Source organism: Pseudophryne corroboree, chromosome 2 (genome assembly GCF_028390025.1).
Source record: "Pseudophryne corroboree isolate aPseCor3 chromosome 2, aPseCor3.hap2, whole genome shotgun sequence".
In the NCBI taxonomy this organism is placed as follows: domain Eukaryota; kingdom Metazoa; phylum Chordata; class Amphibia; order Anura; family Myobatrachidae; genus Pseudophryne; species Pseudophryne corroboree.
In genome coordinates, this window is record NC_086445.1 from 411,291,848 (window position 1) to 411,309,396 (window position 17,549).

The following is a 17,549-nucleotide window of genomic DNA, read 5'->3' on the forward strand; positions in this document are numbered from 1 at the left end:
TTGCGAATACATCGGTCGCAATTTTAAGAAGCTAAGATACACTCCCAGTAGGCGTAGGCTTAGCGTGAGCAACTCTGCTAAAATCGCCTTGCGACCGATCAACTCGGAATGAGGGCCATTGTCTAGTGTGTACCCAGCTTTACGGTTGTTCTGATGCAATTGAAAAGAGGCTTACCTGGGTTATGATGCACTACTAAAAACTGGAAGAAGGTCTTATGGACCAATGAATCAAAATGTAAATCTTTGGTTCATCACACAGAATTGTGCATATACGTAATTACACCTATTTTTAGACTGATTTTTTGGAAAGGGTTGTTGCAAATGTGCACTGACCAAGCTTTCTGATGGGAGGAGTCTGGCCGCAAAAATGCCTACAACTCAGCATATGGCAAATATATGTATATTGGGCCTGATTCATAGATGGACACAGAAGGCTGTGCGATAATATATGCTAATACAGGTTGAGTATCCCATATCCAAATATTCCGAAATACGGAATATTCCGAAATACGGACTTTTTTGAGTGAGAGTGAGATAGTGAAACCTTTGTTTTCTGATGGCTCAATGTACACAAACTTTGTTTAATACACAAAGTTATTAAAAATATTGTATTAAATGACCTTCAGGCTGTGTGTATAAAGTGTATATGAAACATAAATGAATTGTGTGAATGTACACACACTTTGTTTAATGCACAAAGTTATAAAAAATATTGGCTAAAATGACCTTCAGGCTGTGTGTATAAGGTGTATATGTAACATAAATGAATTCTGTGCTTAGATTTAGGTCCCATCACCATGATATCTCATTATAGTATGCAATTATTCCAAAATACGGAAAAATCCCATATCAAAAATACCCCTGGTCCCGAGCATTTTGGATAAGGGAGACTCAACCTGTATGCTAATGCTGTAGGTGAGCTGCTGGATCCGCTCATAGTGAAGGCCCCGCCCCTTCAATGGTGCGCGGTCTTCCCGCTTTTTTTTATATTGGCTGAGGTAATCTGGTACTTAAAATGGAGAGATAACCGTTTTAAGGCTGTTTTTGCCAGTGTGGGTACTGTGTACAGTGTACTGAGACGCAGCTGTGTACTGTGTCTGGAGACGCATTCCTCCCCGGTTAGAAGCCGTGCGTCTCTGTACCCTCATGCCGCCATAATGGCCGGCGACCCGCTAATTGGGACGCCAGCTTAGTACTCACCACTCTTCATTCTTCTGGCTCTGTTAGGGGTGGCGGCGTGCTGCGGGAATATACACTCGCCGTGGTGGGGCTTCCCCCAGGAGCTTAGTGTCCTGTCAGCGGGGAACGGGCCCATTAACCCTTCAAGAGGTTGGGCTGTTCCCCCCTCTAAGTCCCACGAAAAAGGCAGACTGGTGCCAACCAGTCCTGCCTGAAAATAACAAACATATAAAATAAATGCAGAAAACTCTTCAGGAGCTTCCAAAAGCGTGACCAGCTCCTCCGGGCACATTTTCTAAACTGAGTCTGGTAGGAGGGGCATAGAGGGAGGAGCAGGCCCACACTATTAAATTCTTAAAGTGCCCATGGCTCCTAGTGGACCCGTCTATACCCCATGGTACTAAATGTAACCCTAGTATCCTCTAAGATGTAAGAGAAATAGGGGACACTGCTGTATGATGTAATGTGAATAAGCGATACTATGAAGTGTAATGTGATTAAGGGTCACTGCTGTGCGGCATAATTTGGACTAGGGGTACTATTGTGTGGCCACGCCCCTTCCCTTTTAAAATAGGGAGGTACGCACCAATGCACTATGTGGCACAGGGCAGCAAAATCTCAAGTTACGGCACTAGAGGTAGTGTAGTAATATAGTGAGCGGATGCAGCGTAGTGATGCAGTGTGGGGAGGTAGTTCAGTGATCCTGTACTGAAAAGTAATGTGGGGTGGTTGTGCAGTGATCTAGTCAGGGCCGTAACTACGTGTGTGCCAAGGGGGCTTGGCACACAGCGCAGTTGCCCTGGGGGCGCAACGGCCAGCGGCATGTAATGAGTCAAATTGACTCATTACATGCCGCCTCTGTGTGCGCCGCGCTGGAGGAGAGAGACCAGCGCCGGGTTCAAGGAGGAGGAGGAGCAGGGAGCCGCAGCAGCGCTATTTGATTGGTAGTAAGCGCCGCTGCAGCATCCCCCTCTCCTTCTGTATTGGCTGCCCGGCGCTGCTATGGATGCTGGGATGCGGTTCCTTCATCCCAGCATCCACAGCAGCGCCAGGCAACCAATACAGAAGGAGAGGGGGATGCTGCAGCGGCGCTTACTACCAATCAAATAGCGCTGCTGCGGCTCCCTGCTCCCCCTCCCTCCTCCTCCTCACCTCACACAGCCTGCACCGAGAGGGAGCTGCACGAGGAGCCTGTCAGCGTGGAGAAGGTAAGTATGTCTCTCTCTCTCTCTCTCTCTCTTTCTCTCTCTCTCTCAGGGGGACACCGTCTGCCGCAATGTGTAAAAAGGGGTCCTGGCTGCCGCAATGTATAAAAAGGGGGTCTGGCTGCCGCAATGTGTAAAAAGGGGGCCTGGCTGCCGCAATGTGTAAAATGGGGTCCTGGCTGCCGCAATGTGTAAAAAGGGGGACTGGCTGCCGCAATGTGTAAAATGGGGTCCTGGCTGCCGCAATGTGTAAAAAGGGGGACTGGCTGCTGTAATGTGTAAAAAGGGGGGGTCCTGGCTGCCGCAATGTGTAACATGGGGTCCTGGCTGCCGCAATGTGTAAAAAGGGGTCCTGGCTGCCGCAATGTGTAAAAAGGGGGACTGGCTGCCGTAATGTGTAAAAAGGGGGGGTCCTGGCTGCCGCAATGTGTAAAATGGGGTCCTGGCTGCCGCAATGTGTAAAATGGGGTCCTGGCTGCCGCAATGTGTAAAAAGGGGGACTGGCTGCCACAATGTATAAAAAGGGGGTCTGGCTGCCGCAATGTGTAAAAAGGGTGCCTGGCTGCCGCAATGTGTAAAGAGGGGGCCTGGCTGCCGCAATGTGTAAAGAAGGGGACTGGCTGCCGTAATGTGTAAAAAGAGGGGGTCCTGGCTGCCGCAATGTGTAAAATGGGGTCCTGGCTGCCGCAATGTGTAAAAAGGGGGACTGACTGCCACAATGTATAAAAAGGGGGTCTGGCTGCCGCAATGTGTAAAAAGGGTGCCTGGCTGCCGCAATGTGTAAAGAGGGGGCCTGGCTGCCGCAATGTGTAAAGAGGGGGACTGGCTGCCGTAATGTGTAAAAAGGGGGACGCTGTCTGCTGTAATGTATAAAAGGGACTCTACCTGGTGTAGTGGCGCTACTGTGCAGCGTAATTTGAATAATGTAGACTACTGTGCACCGTAGTATGAATTGCTGTTATTTTGTGGCCACGCCCCTTCCCTGTGAAGCCACGCCCCTATAAATTTTCCGCGCGCCTGCGGCACGCACTGCCCCTGTCTTACATGGGGGGCGGGGGGGGCGGCACTGTCGTTTCTTGCACACAGCGCTAAAATGGCTAGTTACGGCACTGGATCTAGTACTGGGATGTAGTGTTGGGAGGCTGTGCACTGATATTGTGTGTGGTTGTAGAACAATGCTGTAGTGTGGGGAGGTTGTGCAGTGATATAGTGTGGGGAGGTAGCGTAGTGATCTTCAAGAGTGGATGTAACATAGTAATTCAGTGTGGGGAGATGGTGGGTCATTCAGACCTGATCGTTCCCTAGGCGTTTTTTGTATTGCTGCGAGCAGATAGGGGAGTGTATTTTGGCTTTGCTAGTGTGCGATCGCATGTGCAGCCGGCTGGTACAAAAAAGTTTTGTGCAGTTTCTGAGTAGCCCAGAACTTACTCAGCAGCTGCGATCACTTCAGCATGTCCAGTCCCGGAATTGACGTCTGACACCCGCCCTGCAAACGCTTTGACACGCCTGCGTTTTTCCAACCACTCCCAGAAAACGGTCAGTTGACACCCACAAACACCCTCTTCCTGTCAATCTACTTGCGATAGGTTGTGCAAACGGATTCTTCGTACAATCCATCACTGGGCAACGATCTGCTTTGTACTTGTACGACGCACATGCACATTGCGGTGCATATGCAGTTCTGACCTGATCGCAGCACAGCGAAAAAACCTAGCGTGCGATCAGGTCTGAATGACCCTCATAGTGCGGGGATGTAGTGTGGGTAGGTAGCATGGTGATATAAATAAGGCCTGGGTCAGAGTTGTACACTGTGGAGGCGTTGGACGCAATCCGTTGTTTTCAAACTATGAACGCCATCTGTGTAATACTGTGCATGCCGCTTGACGGTATAGCACAAAGACGTAGATTGAAATTGCATGCATTTGAAGGAATGGGGGCCCCAAACCAATGTTGCTTAGGGCCCCATAAGTTCTAAATCCTCCTCTGGTATAAGGCACTCTGTCATGTATACAGACTGTAATAGTTCATTTTTTTGCACTGTATATTTCATGTCATCACTAAGCGCTCATTTCCCAAGCCTACGGTAAAGATTACATCTAACATACAGAAAACTAGGACTATCATTATGGAGCTGGATACTGAAAACAGGGACAGTTCTCTTCAAACCCTGACACTAGCCCTGAAATTTAAGATAGACGGCAACAGCATCACTGGGTGAGGCATGGGGTATACAGCACGAGTGCAGCAATTTATACACAGCTCCGGCAGGGCAACTCCCGGTCCCCTCATGATGATACTGTAGTAGGATAGCGTCCTATCATGAATGTCGCAGTGATCCCCCCGCCTCCTTCTATGTGCTGCGGCCACACCGTGCGCTCCGATGCTGCAGCAAGTAGCGACTACTGGTCCCGGTCACATGACTGTGATGTCAGCATACGTCCTCCGGTACCACAGGCTCCTGCTGGCAGCAATGCATCTATAGCCCCGCTTCATGCTCCAGCGTTGAGGGGTTGCTGCTGCTGCTTGGCGGCCGGGGCGGCCCGGGATGTCCGCTCTGGGCCCAGCTGCAAGGTAGGCTGGGGCAGCACAGGAGCTCGCACTTGATTATTCTGCCGGCTGGGCCCCTCACATAGCAAGGTGACACAATCCAATTATCACTTGTTTATTCCATTTCCTACCCTGCAATCCCCAGCAACATAACCAGCCTCCTCCCCCTGTACCCAACACCCTCCGTCCCTCCCTGCTCCACACTCTGTGCTGCAGATACAGTCTTGCTGCTGGTACTGTACATGTCTGAAGATGGGTTATGGGGGCTTGTGCTTACTGCTCTTACATTGCATGAGCCCGTCCTGCTCAGAGTAGATCTGAATATGTTTCCTTTACCTAAATGCGATTCCATATAAAACAGTCCCTGGGGTAAATTTACTAAGCTCCCGATTTTGACCGAGATGCCGTTTTTTCATCAAAGTGTCATCTCGGTAATTTACTAAGCAATAATCACGGCAGTGATGAGGGCATTCGTAATTTTTTGCAAGTCCAAGAAAAAAATTACGAATGAATACACCATCGGTCAAAACGCGGCTGTTTAAGTATGAATCTCGGTAATTTACTAAGAAGTGCAAAGCAAAAAAAAAACAAACACTGCCGTGAAAAATTACAACTCGTAAAAAAGTGCTAAAAAAAAACAGACCTGCTTTTTTTTTCCGTGATTGGATAGGCATGCAGGGATCCATGAGATCCGTGCATGTATATCAGTGGGAAGGGGTGGGAAAGTTGTTATTTTATTAAAATAAATTGCGTGGGGTCCCCCCTCCTAAGCATAACCAGCCTCGGGCTCTTTGAGCCGATCCTGGTTGCAGAAATATGGGGAAAAAATTGACAGGGGTTCCCCATATTTAAGCAACCAGCATCGGGCTCTGCGCCTGGTCCTGGTTCCAAAAATACGGGGGACAAAAAGAGTAGGGGTCCCCCGTATTTTTAAAACCAGCACCGGGCTCCACTAGCTGGACAGATAATGCCACAGCCGGGGGTCACTTTTATATAGTGCCCTGCGGCCGTGGCATAAAAAATCCAACTAGTCACCCCTGGCCGGGGTACCCTGGGGGAGTGGGGACCCCTTCAATCAAGAGGTCCCCCCCCCAGCCACCCAAGGGCCAGGGGTGAAGCCCGAGGCTGTCCCCCCCCATCCAATGGGCTGCGGATGGGGGGGCTGATAGCCTTTGTTGTAAAAGAAAAGATATTGTTTTTAGTAGCAGTACTACAAGTCCCAGCAAGCCTCCCCCGCATGCTGGTACTTGGAGAACCACAAGTACCAGCATGCGACGGAAAAACGGGCCCGCTGGTACCTGTAGTACTACTACTAAAAAAATACCCAAAAAAAGACAAGACACACACACCGTGAAAGTAAAGATTTATTACATACATGCACACAAACATACATACATACTTACCTTATGTTCACACGCAGGTCGGTCCTCTTCTCCAGTAGAATCCAAGGGGTACCTGCTGAATAAATTCTACTCACCAGATCGCGGGTCCCAGGGTCCTCGGGGCATCCATTTGTAATCCACGTACTTGCATAAAATAAGAAAACGGAAAGCCGAGCCACGAACTGAAAGGGGCCCCATGTTTTCACATGGGACTCCTTTCCCCGAATGCCAGAAACCCACTCTGACTGATGTCTAAGTGGGTTTCTTCAGCCAATCAGGGAGTGCTACGTTGTAGCACTCTCCTGATCGGCTGTGTGCTCCTGTACTGAGTGACAGGCGGCACACGGCAGTGTTACAATGTAGCGCCTATGCGCTCCATTGTAACCAATGGTGGGAACTTTCTGCCCTGCGGTTGACCTAAAGTGACGTCACCGCTGAGCAGAAAGTTCCCACCATTAGTTACAATGGACCGCATAGGCGCTACATTGTAACACTGCCGTGTGCCGCCTGTCACTCAGTACAGGAGCACACAGCCGATCAGGAGAGTGCTACAACGTGGCACTCCCTGATTGGCTGAAGAAACCCACTTAGACATCAGTCAGAGTGGGTTTCTGGCAGTCGGGAAAAGGGGATCCATGTGCAAACATGGGTCCCCTTTTAGTGCGTGGCTCGGGTGTCCGTTTTGTTATTTTTTTCAAGTACGTGGATTACACCTGGATTCCCCGAGGACCCTGGACCCCTGGATCTCGTGAGTATAATTTCTTCAACAGGTACCCCTTGGATTCTACTGGAGAAGAGGACCGACCTGCGTGGGAACATAAGGTAAGTATGTATGTATGTGTGTATGTATGTAATAAAATTATACTTTCACGGTGTGTGTGTCTTGTGTTTTTTTGGGTATTTTTTTAGTAGTAGTACTACAGGTACCAGCGGGCCCGTTTTTCCGCCGCATGCTGGTACTTGTGGTTCTCCAAGTACCAGCATGCGGGGGAGGCTTGCTGGGACTTGTAGTACTGCTACTAAAAACAATATCTTTTCTTTTACAACAAAGGCTATCAGCCCCCCCATCCGCAGCTCATTGGATGGGGGGGGACAGCCTCGGGCTTCACCCCTGGCCCTTGGGTGGCTGGGGGGGGGACCCCTTGATTGAAGGGGTCCCCACTCCCCCAGGGTACCCCGGCCAGGGGTGACTAGTTGGATTTTTGATGCCACGGCCGCAGGGCACTATATAAAAGTGACCCCCGGCTGTGGCATTATCTGTCCAGCTAGTGGAGCCCGGTGCTGGTTTTAAAAATACGGGGGACCCCTACTCTTTTTGTCCCCCGTGTTTTTAGGACCAGGCGCAGAGCCCGATGCTGGTTGCTTAAATATGGGGGAACCCCTGTAATTTTTTTCCCCATATTTCGGCAACCAGGATCGGCTCAAAGAGCCCGAGGCTGGTTATGCTTAGGAGGGGGGACCCCACGCAATTTTTTTTTTGGATTTTACAGTGTTTAATTAAAAAAAAAAAAAAAAAAAATGAACCCCAGCACGGATCACACAGATCCGGCCGAGATTCATTGTAAAAAAGTCGGCAGTGTTTTGCTAATCACTGCCGTAAAAAAAAAAAAAAAAACACGAATGACATCGACATCGGAACAAAAGAAAAACCCGAATACGACAGCTTAGTAAATCCATCGTAACAAATTCAAAAAGTTGCAGTTTTACACTTTCGATGTCATTCGTGATTGAACTTTGACCTGAAACGGGAAAACACGAATCTTAGTAAATTTACCCCCCTGTGTGTGATGAGGTGGTGATTGTGCCTTGTTGCAGTAAGGTCTCGCACTTTAAACACATCTAGCGATGTATGGCCACATAGGGGACTTGTATTACTGACCAGTACCATGGTCTCTCTCATGACATTGCTTTTTGTGTGCTACTCATCAGCCATATGTTTACAAACGTTTATCCTTATGAAGTGGAGGTCAGAGATCACAAAGTACATTAGCATTCTTGATTTTGCAAGTATATATATTGTACATTGGTATTTGTTAAAATATGCATTTTTCTCTGACGTCCTAGTGGATGCTGGGAACTCCGTAAGGACCATGGGGAATAGCGGCTCCGCAGGAGACTGGGCACAAAAGTAAAAGCTTTAGGACTACCTGGTGTGCACTGGCTCCTCCCCCTATGACCCTCCTCCAAGCCTCAGTTAGATTTTTGTGCCCGGCCGAGAAGGGTGCACACTAGGGGCTCTCCTGAGCTTCTTAGTGAAAGTTTAGTTTTAGGTTTTTTATTTTCAGTGAGACCTGCTGGCAACAGGCTCACTGCATCGAGGGACTAAGGGGAGAAGAAGCGAACTCACCTGCGTGCAGAGTGGATTGGGCTTCTTAGGCTACTGGACACCATTAGCTCCAGAGGGACCGAACACAGGCCCAGCCTCGGAGCTCGGTCCCAGAGCCGCGCCGCCGGCCCCCTTACAGAGCCAGAAGCAAGAAAAGGTCCGGAAAAAGCGGCGGCAGAAGACATCTGTCTTCAACAAGGTAGCGCACAGCACTGCAGCTGTGCGCCATTGTTACTCAGGCACACTTCACACTCCGGTCACTTAGGGTGCAGGGCGCTAGGGGGGGGCGCCCTGAGCAGCAATGTAAAACACCTTGGCTGGCATAAATACACCACATATAACCCCCAGGGCTATATGGATGTATTTTAACCCCTGCCAGAACTCACCAAAAAAGCGGGAGAAAAGGCCGCCGAGAAGGGGGCGGAGCCTATCTCCTCAGCACACGGGCGCCATTTTCCATCACAGCTCCGCTGGAAGGACGTCTCCCTGACTCTCCCCTGCAGTCCTGCACTACAGAAAAGGGTAAAAAAGAGAGCGGGGCACTAATTTGGCGCAGTTTGATAACAACAGCAGCTATAAAGGGAAAAGCACATTTATAGTGGTATTCCTGTCTATATATAGGGCTCTGGTGTGTGCTGGCATACTCTCCCTCTGTCTCCCCAAAGGGCTAGTGGGGTCCTGTCCTCTATCAGAGCATTCCCTGTGTGTGTGCGGTGTGTCGGTACGATTGTGTCGACATGTTTGAGGAGGAAAATGAGATGGAGGCGGAGCAATTGCCTATTATACAGTTGTCACCCCCTAGGGAGTCGACACCTGAGTGGATGAGCCTATGGAAGGAATTGCGTGACAGTGTCAGCTCTTTACGACAGACAGTTGATGACATGAGACAGCCGGCTACTCAGCTTGTGCCTGTCCAGGGGTCTTAAACGCCATCAGGGGCTTTAAAACGCCCGTTACCTCAAATGGCAGACACAGACACGGATACTGACTCCAGTGTCGATGATGAGGAGACAAACGTGACTTCCACCAGGGCCACACGTTACATGATTGAAGCAATGAAAAATGTATTGCATATCTCTGATAATACAAGTACCACTAAAAAGGGTATTATGTTTGGTGAGAAAAAACTGCTTGTAGTTTTTCCTGTATCCGAGGAATTAAATGAAGTGTGTGATGAGGCGTGGGTTTCCCCCGATAAAAAACTGATAATTCCTAAAAGGTTATTGGCATCGTACCCTTTCCCGCCAGAGGATAGGGCACGTTGGGAAACACCCCCTAGGGTGGATAAAGCGCTCACACGCTTTTCTAAACAGGTAGCACTACCCTCTCCTGATACGGCCGCCCTAAAGGAACCTGCCGATAGAAAGCTGGAGAATATCCTAAAATGTATATACTCTCACACGGGTGTTATACTGCGACCAGCAATCGCCTCAGCCTGGATGTGCAGTGCGGGCCTGGCATGGTCGGATTCCCTGACTGAAAATATTGATACCCTAGATAGGGACAGTATATTACTGACTATAGAGCATTTGAAGGATGCATTTCTATATATGCGTGATGCACAGAGGGATATCTGCCGACTGGCATCAAGAGTTAGCGCGCTGTCCATTTCTGCAAGAAGAGGTTTATGGACGCGGCAGTGGTCGGGTGATGCGGATTCTAAAAGGCACATGGAAGTATTGCCTTATAAGGGGGAGGAGTTATTTGGGGTAGGTCTATCAGACCTGGTAGCCACGGCAACTGCTGGAAAATCCACATTTTTACCCCAGGTAGCTTCTCAACCTAAGAAGACGCCGTATTATCAGGCGCAGTCCTTTCGGCCCCATAAGGGCAAGCGGGCAAAAGGCGCCTCATTTCTGCCCCGTGGCAGAGGGAGAGGAAAAAGGCTGCAGCAAACAGCCAGTTCCCAGGAACAAAAGCCCTCTCCCGCCTCTGCAAAGTCCTCAGCATGACGCTGGGGCTTTACAAGCGGACTCAGGCATGGTGGGGGCCCGTCTCAAGAAGTTCAGTGCGCAGTGGGCCCACTCGCAAGTGGACCCCTGGATCCTTCAGGTGGTATCTCAGGGGTACAAATTGGAATTCGAGACGTCTCCCCCTCGCCGTTTTCTAAAGTCTGCTTTACCGACGTCTCCCTCAGACAGGGAGGCAGTATTGGAAGCCATTCACAAGCTGTATTCCCAGCAGGTGATAATCAAGGTACCCCTCCTACAACAGGGAAAGGGGTACTATTCCACACTATTTGTGGTACCGAAGCCGGACGGCTCGGTGAGACCAATTTTAAACCTAAAATCCTTGAACACTTACATACAAAGGTTCAAATTCAAGATGGAGTCACTCAGAGCAGTGATTGCAAACCTGGAAGAAGGGGACTATATGGTGTCTCTGGACATCAAAGATGCTTACCTACATGTCCCAATTTACCCTTCTCACCAAGGGTACCTCAGGTTTGTGGTACAGAACTGTCACTATCAGTTTCAAACGCTGCCGTTCGGATTGTCCACGGCACCCCGGGTCTTTACCAAGGTAATGGCCGAAATGATGATACTCCTTCGAAGGAAGGGAGTTTTAGTTATCCCTTACTTGGACGATCTCCTGATAAGGGCAAGATCCAGGGAACAGTTGGAAGTCGGAGTAGCACTATCTCAGATAGTGCTACGCCAGCACGGTTGGATTCTCAATATTCCAAAATCGCAGCTGATCCCGACGACACGACTTCTATTCCTAGGGATGATCCTGGACACAGTCCAGAAAAAGGTGTTTCTCCCGGAGGAGAAAGCCAGGGAGTTATCCGAACTAGTCAGAAATCTCCTAAAACCAGGCCAAGTCTCAGTGCATCAATGCACAAGGGTCCTGGGAAAGATGGTGGCTTCTTACGAAGCAATCCCATTCGGCAGATTCCACGCAAGAACCTTCCAGTGGGATCTGCTAGACAAATGGTCTGGGTCGCATCTTCAGATGCATCAGCGGATAATCTTGTCACCAAGGACAAGGGTGTCTCTCCTGTGGTGGTTGCAGAGTGCTCATCTTCTAGAGGGCCGCAGATTCGGCATTCAGGACTGGGTCCTGGTGACCACGGATGCCAGCCTGAGAGGCTGGGGAGCAGTCACACAGGGAAAAAATTTCCAGGGCTTGTGGTCAAGCCTGGAGACATCACTTCACATAAATATCCTGGAGCTAAGGGCCATCTACAATGCTCTATGCCTAACAAGACCTCTGCTTCAAGGTCAGCCGGTGCTGATCCAGTCAGACAACATCACGGCAGTCGCCCACGTAAACAGACAGGGCGGCACAAGAAGCAGGAGGGCAATGACAGAAGTTGCAAGGATTCTTCGCTGGGCGGAAAATCATGTGATAGCACTGTCAGCAGTGTTCATTCCGGGTGTGGACAACTGGGAAGCAGACTTCCTCAGCAGACACGACCTCCACCCGGGGGAGTGGGGACTTCACCCAGAAGTCTTCCACATGATTGTGAACCGTTGGGAAAAACCAAAGGTGGACATGATGGCGTCCCGCCTCAACAAAAAACTAGACAGGTATTGCGCCAGGTCAAGGGACCCTCAGGCAATAGCTGTGGACTCTCTGGTAACACCGTGGGTGTACCAGTCAGTGTATGTGTTCCCTCCTCTGCCTCTCATACCCAAGGTACTGAGAATCATAAGAGTGAGAGGAGTGAGGACTATACTCGTGGCTCCGGATTGGCCAAGAAGGACTTGGTATCCGGAACTTCAAGAGATGCTCACAGAGGACCCGTGGCCTCTACCTCTAAGAAAGGACCTGCTCCAGCAGGGACCCTGTCTGTTCCAAGACTTACCGCGGCTGCGTTTGACGGCATGGCGGTTGAACGCCGGATCCTGAAGGAAAAAGGCATTCCGGATGAAGTCATCCCTACCCTGATCAAAGCCAGGAAGGATGTAACCGTGCAGCATTATCACCGTATTTGGCGTAAATATGTTGCGTGGTGCGAGCCCAGGAAGGCCCCTACAGAGGAATTTCAACTGGGTCGTTTCCTGCATTTCCTGCAAACGGGACTGTCTATGGGCCTAAAATTAGGGTCCATTAAGGTTCAAATTTCGGCCCTGTCGATTTTCTTCCAGACAGAACTGGCTTCAGTTCCTGAAGTTCAGACGTTTGTCAAGAGGGTGCTGCATATACAGCCTCCTTTTGTGCCTCCAGTGGCACCTTGGGATCTCAATGTTATTTTGGGGTTCCTAAAATCACATTGGTTTGAACCACTCTCCACTGTGGACTTAAAATATCTCACATGGAAAGTGGTAATGCTGTTAGCCCTGGCTTCAGCCAGGCGTGTCTCAGAATTGGCGGCTTTATCCTATAAAAGCCCTTACCTAATTTTTCATACGGACAGGGCAGAATTGAGGACTCGTCCTCAATTTCTCCCTAAGGTGGTTTCAGCGTTTCACTTGAACCAGCCTATTGTGGTACCTGCGGCTACTAGGGACTTGGAGGACTCCAAGTTGCTGGACGTAGTCAGGGCCCTGAAAATATATGTTTCCAGGACGGCTGCAGTCAGAAAATCTGACTCGCTGTTTATCCTGTATGCACCCAACAAGCTGGGCGCTCCTGCTTCTAAGCAGACTATTGCTCGTTGGATTTGTAGCACAATTCAGCTTGCACATTCTGTGGCGGGCCTGCCACAGCCAAAATCTGTAAAAGCCCATTCCACAAGGAAGGTGGGCTCATCTTGGGCGGCTGCCCGAGGGGTCTCGGCTTTACAACTTTGCCGAGCAGCTACTTGGTCAGGGGCAAACACGTTTGCTAAATTCTACAAATTTGATACCCTGGCTGAGGAGGACCTGGAGTTCTCTCATTCGGTGCTGCAGAGTCATCCGCACTCTCCCGCCCGTTTGGGAGCTTTGGTATAATCCCCATGGTCCTTACGGAGTTCCCAGTATCCACTAGGACGTCAGAGAAAATAAGAATTTACTTACCGATAATTCTATTTCTCGTAGTCCGTAGTGGATGCTGGGCGCCCATCCCAAGTGCGGATTGTCTGCAATACTTGTACATAGTTATTGTTACAAAAATCGGGTTATTATTGTTGTGAGCCATCTTTTCAGAGGCTCCTCTGTTATCATGCTGTTAACTGGGTTCAGATCACAGGTTGTACGGTGTGATTGGTGTGGCTGGTATGAGTCTTACCCGGGATTCAAAATCCTTCCTTATTGTGTACGCTCGTCCGGGCACAGTATCCTAACTGAGGCTTGGAGGAGGGTCATAGGGGGAGGAGCCAGTGCACACCAGGTAGTCCTAAAGCTTTTACTTTTGTGCCCAGTCTCCTGCGGAGCCGCTATTCCCCATGGTCCTTACGGAGTTCCCAGCATCCACTACGGACTACGAGAAATAGAATTATCGGTAAGTAAATTCTTATTTTAAAAGATGCCATAAAAATTAGATCGATCTATCTATCTATCTATCTATCTATCTATCTATCTATCTATCTATCTATCTATCTATCCTTTTGAAATCAGAGTTCTAAAAATAAAATAGGCTGATGTGTTTCATTGTGTCGGAGTCACTAGAGTCATGGTGGGTACACACTAGGCGATGTGTGTGTGTCGGAGTCACTAGAGTCATGGTGGGTACACACTAGGCGATGTGTGTGTGTGTCGGAGTCACTAGAGTCATGGTGGGTACACACTAGGCGATGTGTGTGTGTGTGTCGGAGTCACTAGAGTCATGGTGGGTACACACTAGGCGATGTGTGTGTGTTGGAGTCACTAGAGTCATGGTGGGTACACACTAAGCGATGTGTGTGTGTGTCGGAGTCACTAGAGTCATGGTGGGTACACACTAGGCGATGTGTGTGTGTCGGAGTCACTAGAGTCATGGTGGGTACACACTAGGCGATGTGTGTGTGTCGGAGTCACTAGAGTCATGGTGGGTACACACTAGGCGATGTGTGTGTGTTGGAGTCACTAGAGTCATGGTGGGTACACACTAGGCGATGTGTGTGTTGGAGTCACTAGAGCCATGCTGGGTACACACTAGGCGATGTGTGTGTGTTGGAGTCACTAGAGTCACGGTGGATACACACTAGGCGATGTGTGTGTGTTGGAGTCACTAGAGTCATGGTGGGTACACACTAGGCGATGTGTGTGTGTTGGAGTCACTAGAGTCATGGTGGGTACACACTAGGCGATGTGTGTGTGTTGGAGTCACTAGAGTCATGGTGGGTACACACTAGGCGATGTGTGTGTGTTGGAGTCACTAGAGTCATGGTGGGTACACACTAGGCGGTGTGTGTGTCGGAGTCACTAGAGTCATGGTGGGTACACACTAGGCGATGTGTGTGTGTCGGAGTCACTAGAGTCATGGTGGGTACACACTAGGCGATGTGTGTGTGTTGGAGTCACTAGAGTCATGGTGGGTACACACTATGCGATGTGTGTGTGTTGGAGTCACTAGAGTCATGGTGGGTACACACTAGGCGATGTGTGTGTGTTGGAGTCACTAGAGTCATGGTGGGTTCACACTAGGCGGTGTGTGTGTCGGAGTCACTAGAGTCATGGTGGGTACACACTAGGCGATGTGTGTGTGTCGGAGTCACTAGAGTCATGGTGGGTACACACTAGGCGATGTGTGTGTGTTGGAGTCACTAGAGTCATGGTGGGTACACACTAGGCGATGTGTGTGTGTTGGAGTCACTAGAGTCATGGTGGGTACACACTAGGCGATGTGTGTGTGTTGGAGTCACTAGAGTCATGGTGGGTACACACTAGGCGGTGTGTGTGTCGGATTCACTAGAGTCATGGTGGGTACACACTAGGCGATGTGTGTGTGTCGGAGTCACTAGAGTCATGGTGGGTACACACTAGGCGATGTGTGTGTGTTGGAGTCACTAGAGTCATGGTGGGTACACACTAGGCGATGTGTGTATGTTGGAGTCACTAGAGTCATGGTGGGTACACACTAGGCGATGTGTGTGTGTTGGAGTCACTAGAGTCATGGTGGGTACACACTAGGCGATGTGTGTGTGTTGGAGTCACTAGAGTCATGGTGGGTACACACTAGGCGATGTGTGTGTGTTGGAGTCACTAGAGTCATGGTGGGTACACACTAGGCGATGTGTGTTATCCACACACGGGCATATTCATTATGGAAAAATTTTGAAATGTAAAACTTTAGTTTTAAATTCTCATACTTCCATTTCACAATATTTTCTATATTCATCATGCCTCCATCATAAATATATCACTTCCGAAAAGCTGCTCCTCTTGTGGAGACAGCATTTTGGAAAGTTATATTTTTTCCCCTCTGCAGCAGCGTCTCAACACTTGCGTCCTGTGTAGTCTTCATGCTGCGCATGTGCATCACTCGAATAGGGAAGTGACCATGAAGCCAAGAACTTTTCGCAAGAGGATTGTTCGTGCTGTGCATGCCCAGTGCCCGACAGCGAAAATCGGTGTCCAGCCAGAGCGCATGCTGAAGGGAATGCTCAGAGAGCTATTTGGGGGTTCTCCCTGCCTAAAGATATGCAAGCCACAGCACTACAGAACACAGTGGTGAGGGATCTGAATAGATTCTACCGCTACACGCTGCCGGCAACTTATGACAAGGCTGTACCAAGGATATATGAGCAGGGGCGGATTGGGATCGGAAACCAGGCCGGGAAATTTATGAACGCAGCCCTAATAGGGGGGTGGGGTCTGTTTGAGGGGGTGGAGTTTGTCAAGTGGGCAGGGTTACTGCTCAGAAAGCCTGAGTACATGTATGCAAGGTGCGCCAATTTTTTTTTAGGGGAGTGGCTTTGTGGGGAAGGGGTGTGGCCACACAATAGTGCCAATTCACATTACACCACACAGTAGTGCCGCTTATTGCACCAGGTAGAACACTGCTGGTGTTAATGCAGTGTCTTTATTTGTATGTATAGGTACGGCGAGTGCCACCACTAAGAAATTACCTATAATGTGTGTGTGTGTGTGTGTATATATATATATATATATATATAGCAAACATTCCAAAAGCATGAGAATCCCTCCTCAGCAAAAAGAAAGAAACCAGCACACCAACACTAATCGATTCAAAAGTGCTCTATTTCAGCATGGCAACAGTCAGAATTTGAAAAAAACATTATCCTCCAGTTAGGCTAAACATGATACATCACATGTCCCTCTGGTAGAAAAGTCATGGTTTCATCTGCCCAACAGCTGTTTCGGTGTCACCACCTTCCTCAAGGGCATCCAAACTACTACTGAGCCAAACCCCGTCTTATATCCTCAGTCAGACGCCCGTCAACAACCTCATAATCCCACTCACCTGTTCACAAAAAGTACCAACACCTGGGACCAGTCACGTTCACATCGCTCAAAACCGGAAGTTCCCGACTTGGAACGCAATCGGCTCGCGGTGGAACGCACTTCCTGTCCCGGCATACATCGCGGGAGCAACACACTTCCGCAAATTGCGGCCGGGCGCTCCCGCTAGCCAATCCACTGAGTGCACAGGAGTTCACCTAGGCAACCAAAGTAAACCAATTCTCCTCACCATCCGAATCCAGCTTTGACGGTACTCTGGTAATCACCCACAGGTGCTCCCAGCGTTTTCAAAAAACCTAATGTGACTGGGACTGAGATATGCCTGACAGGCGTCATTCCCGAGGACTCCTATGTCAAATCAATACAGGACCCAAAATAATAACAAAACAACAAAAAAAACATATATATACATATCCTACAACATACAAAAATAAAGAAATAAAAAACACAATATTACACATAATCAATAATCATAAAGCAGCCCTCAGAGATCATTCCTACCAATATCAACATGGCAAGTGTGAACCACGGCAATAATATGATAATCTAATGAAAAAACGCTCAAAAATTAATCATATTTATAAGAAGCAAGTAAACGTTAATTCCTCATTTAGGCCAAGTGGTGAGACAGTCTTGA

At 49.1% G+C, this 17,549-nt stretch overlaps 1 protein-coding gene across 2 annotated transcripts in view; it reads left to right on the forward strand.

Annotated features, from left to right (window-relative positions):
- Positions 1-4,730: 4,730 nt before the first annotated feature.
- The window catches only part of CHST10 (carbohydrate sulfotransferase 10), a 143,988-nt gene continuing 131,169 nt past the window's right edge, over positions 4,731-17,549 (forward strand). Inside the window, exon 1 of one of the 2 annotated variants that reach the window (XM_063953458.1) lies at positions 4,731-4,955. The gene's annotated coding sequence lies outside the window, so the exon portion shown is untranslated. Of the gene's footprint in view, positions 5,022-17,549 lie in introns of both variants that reach the window. The other variant, XM_063953457.1, reaches the window with a different exon arrangement.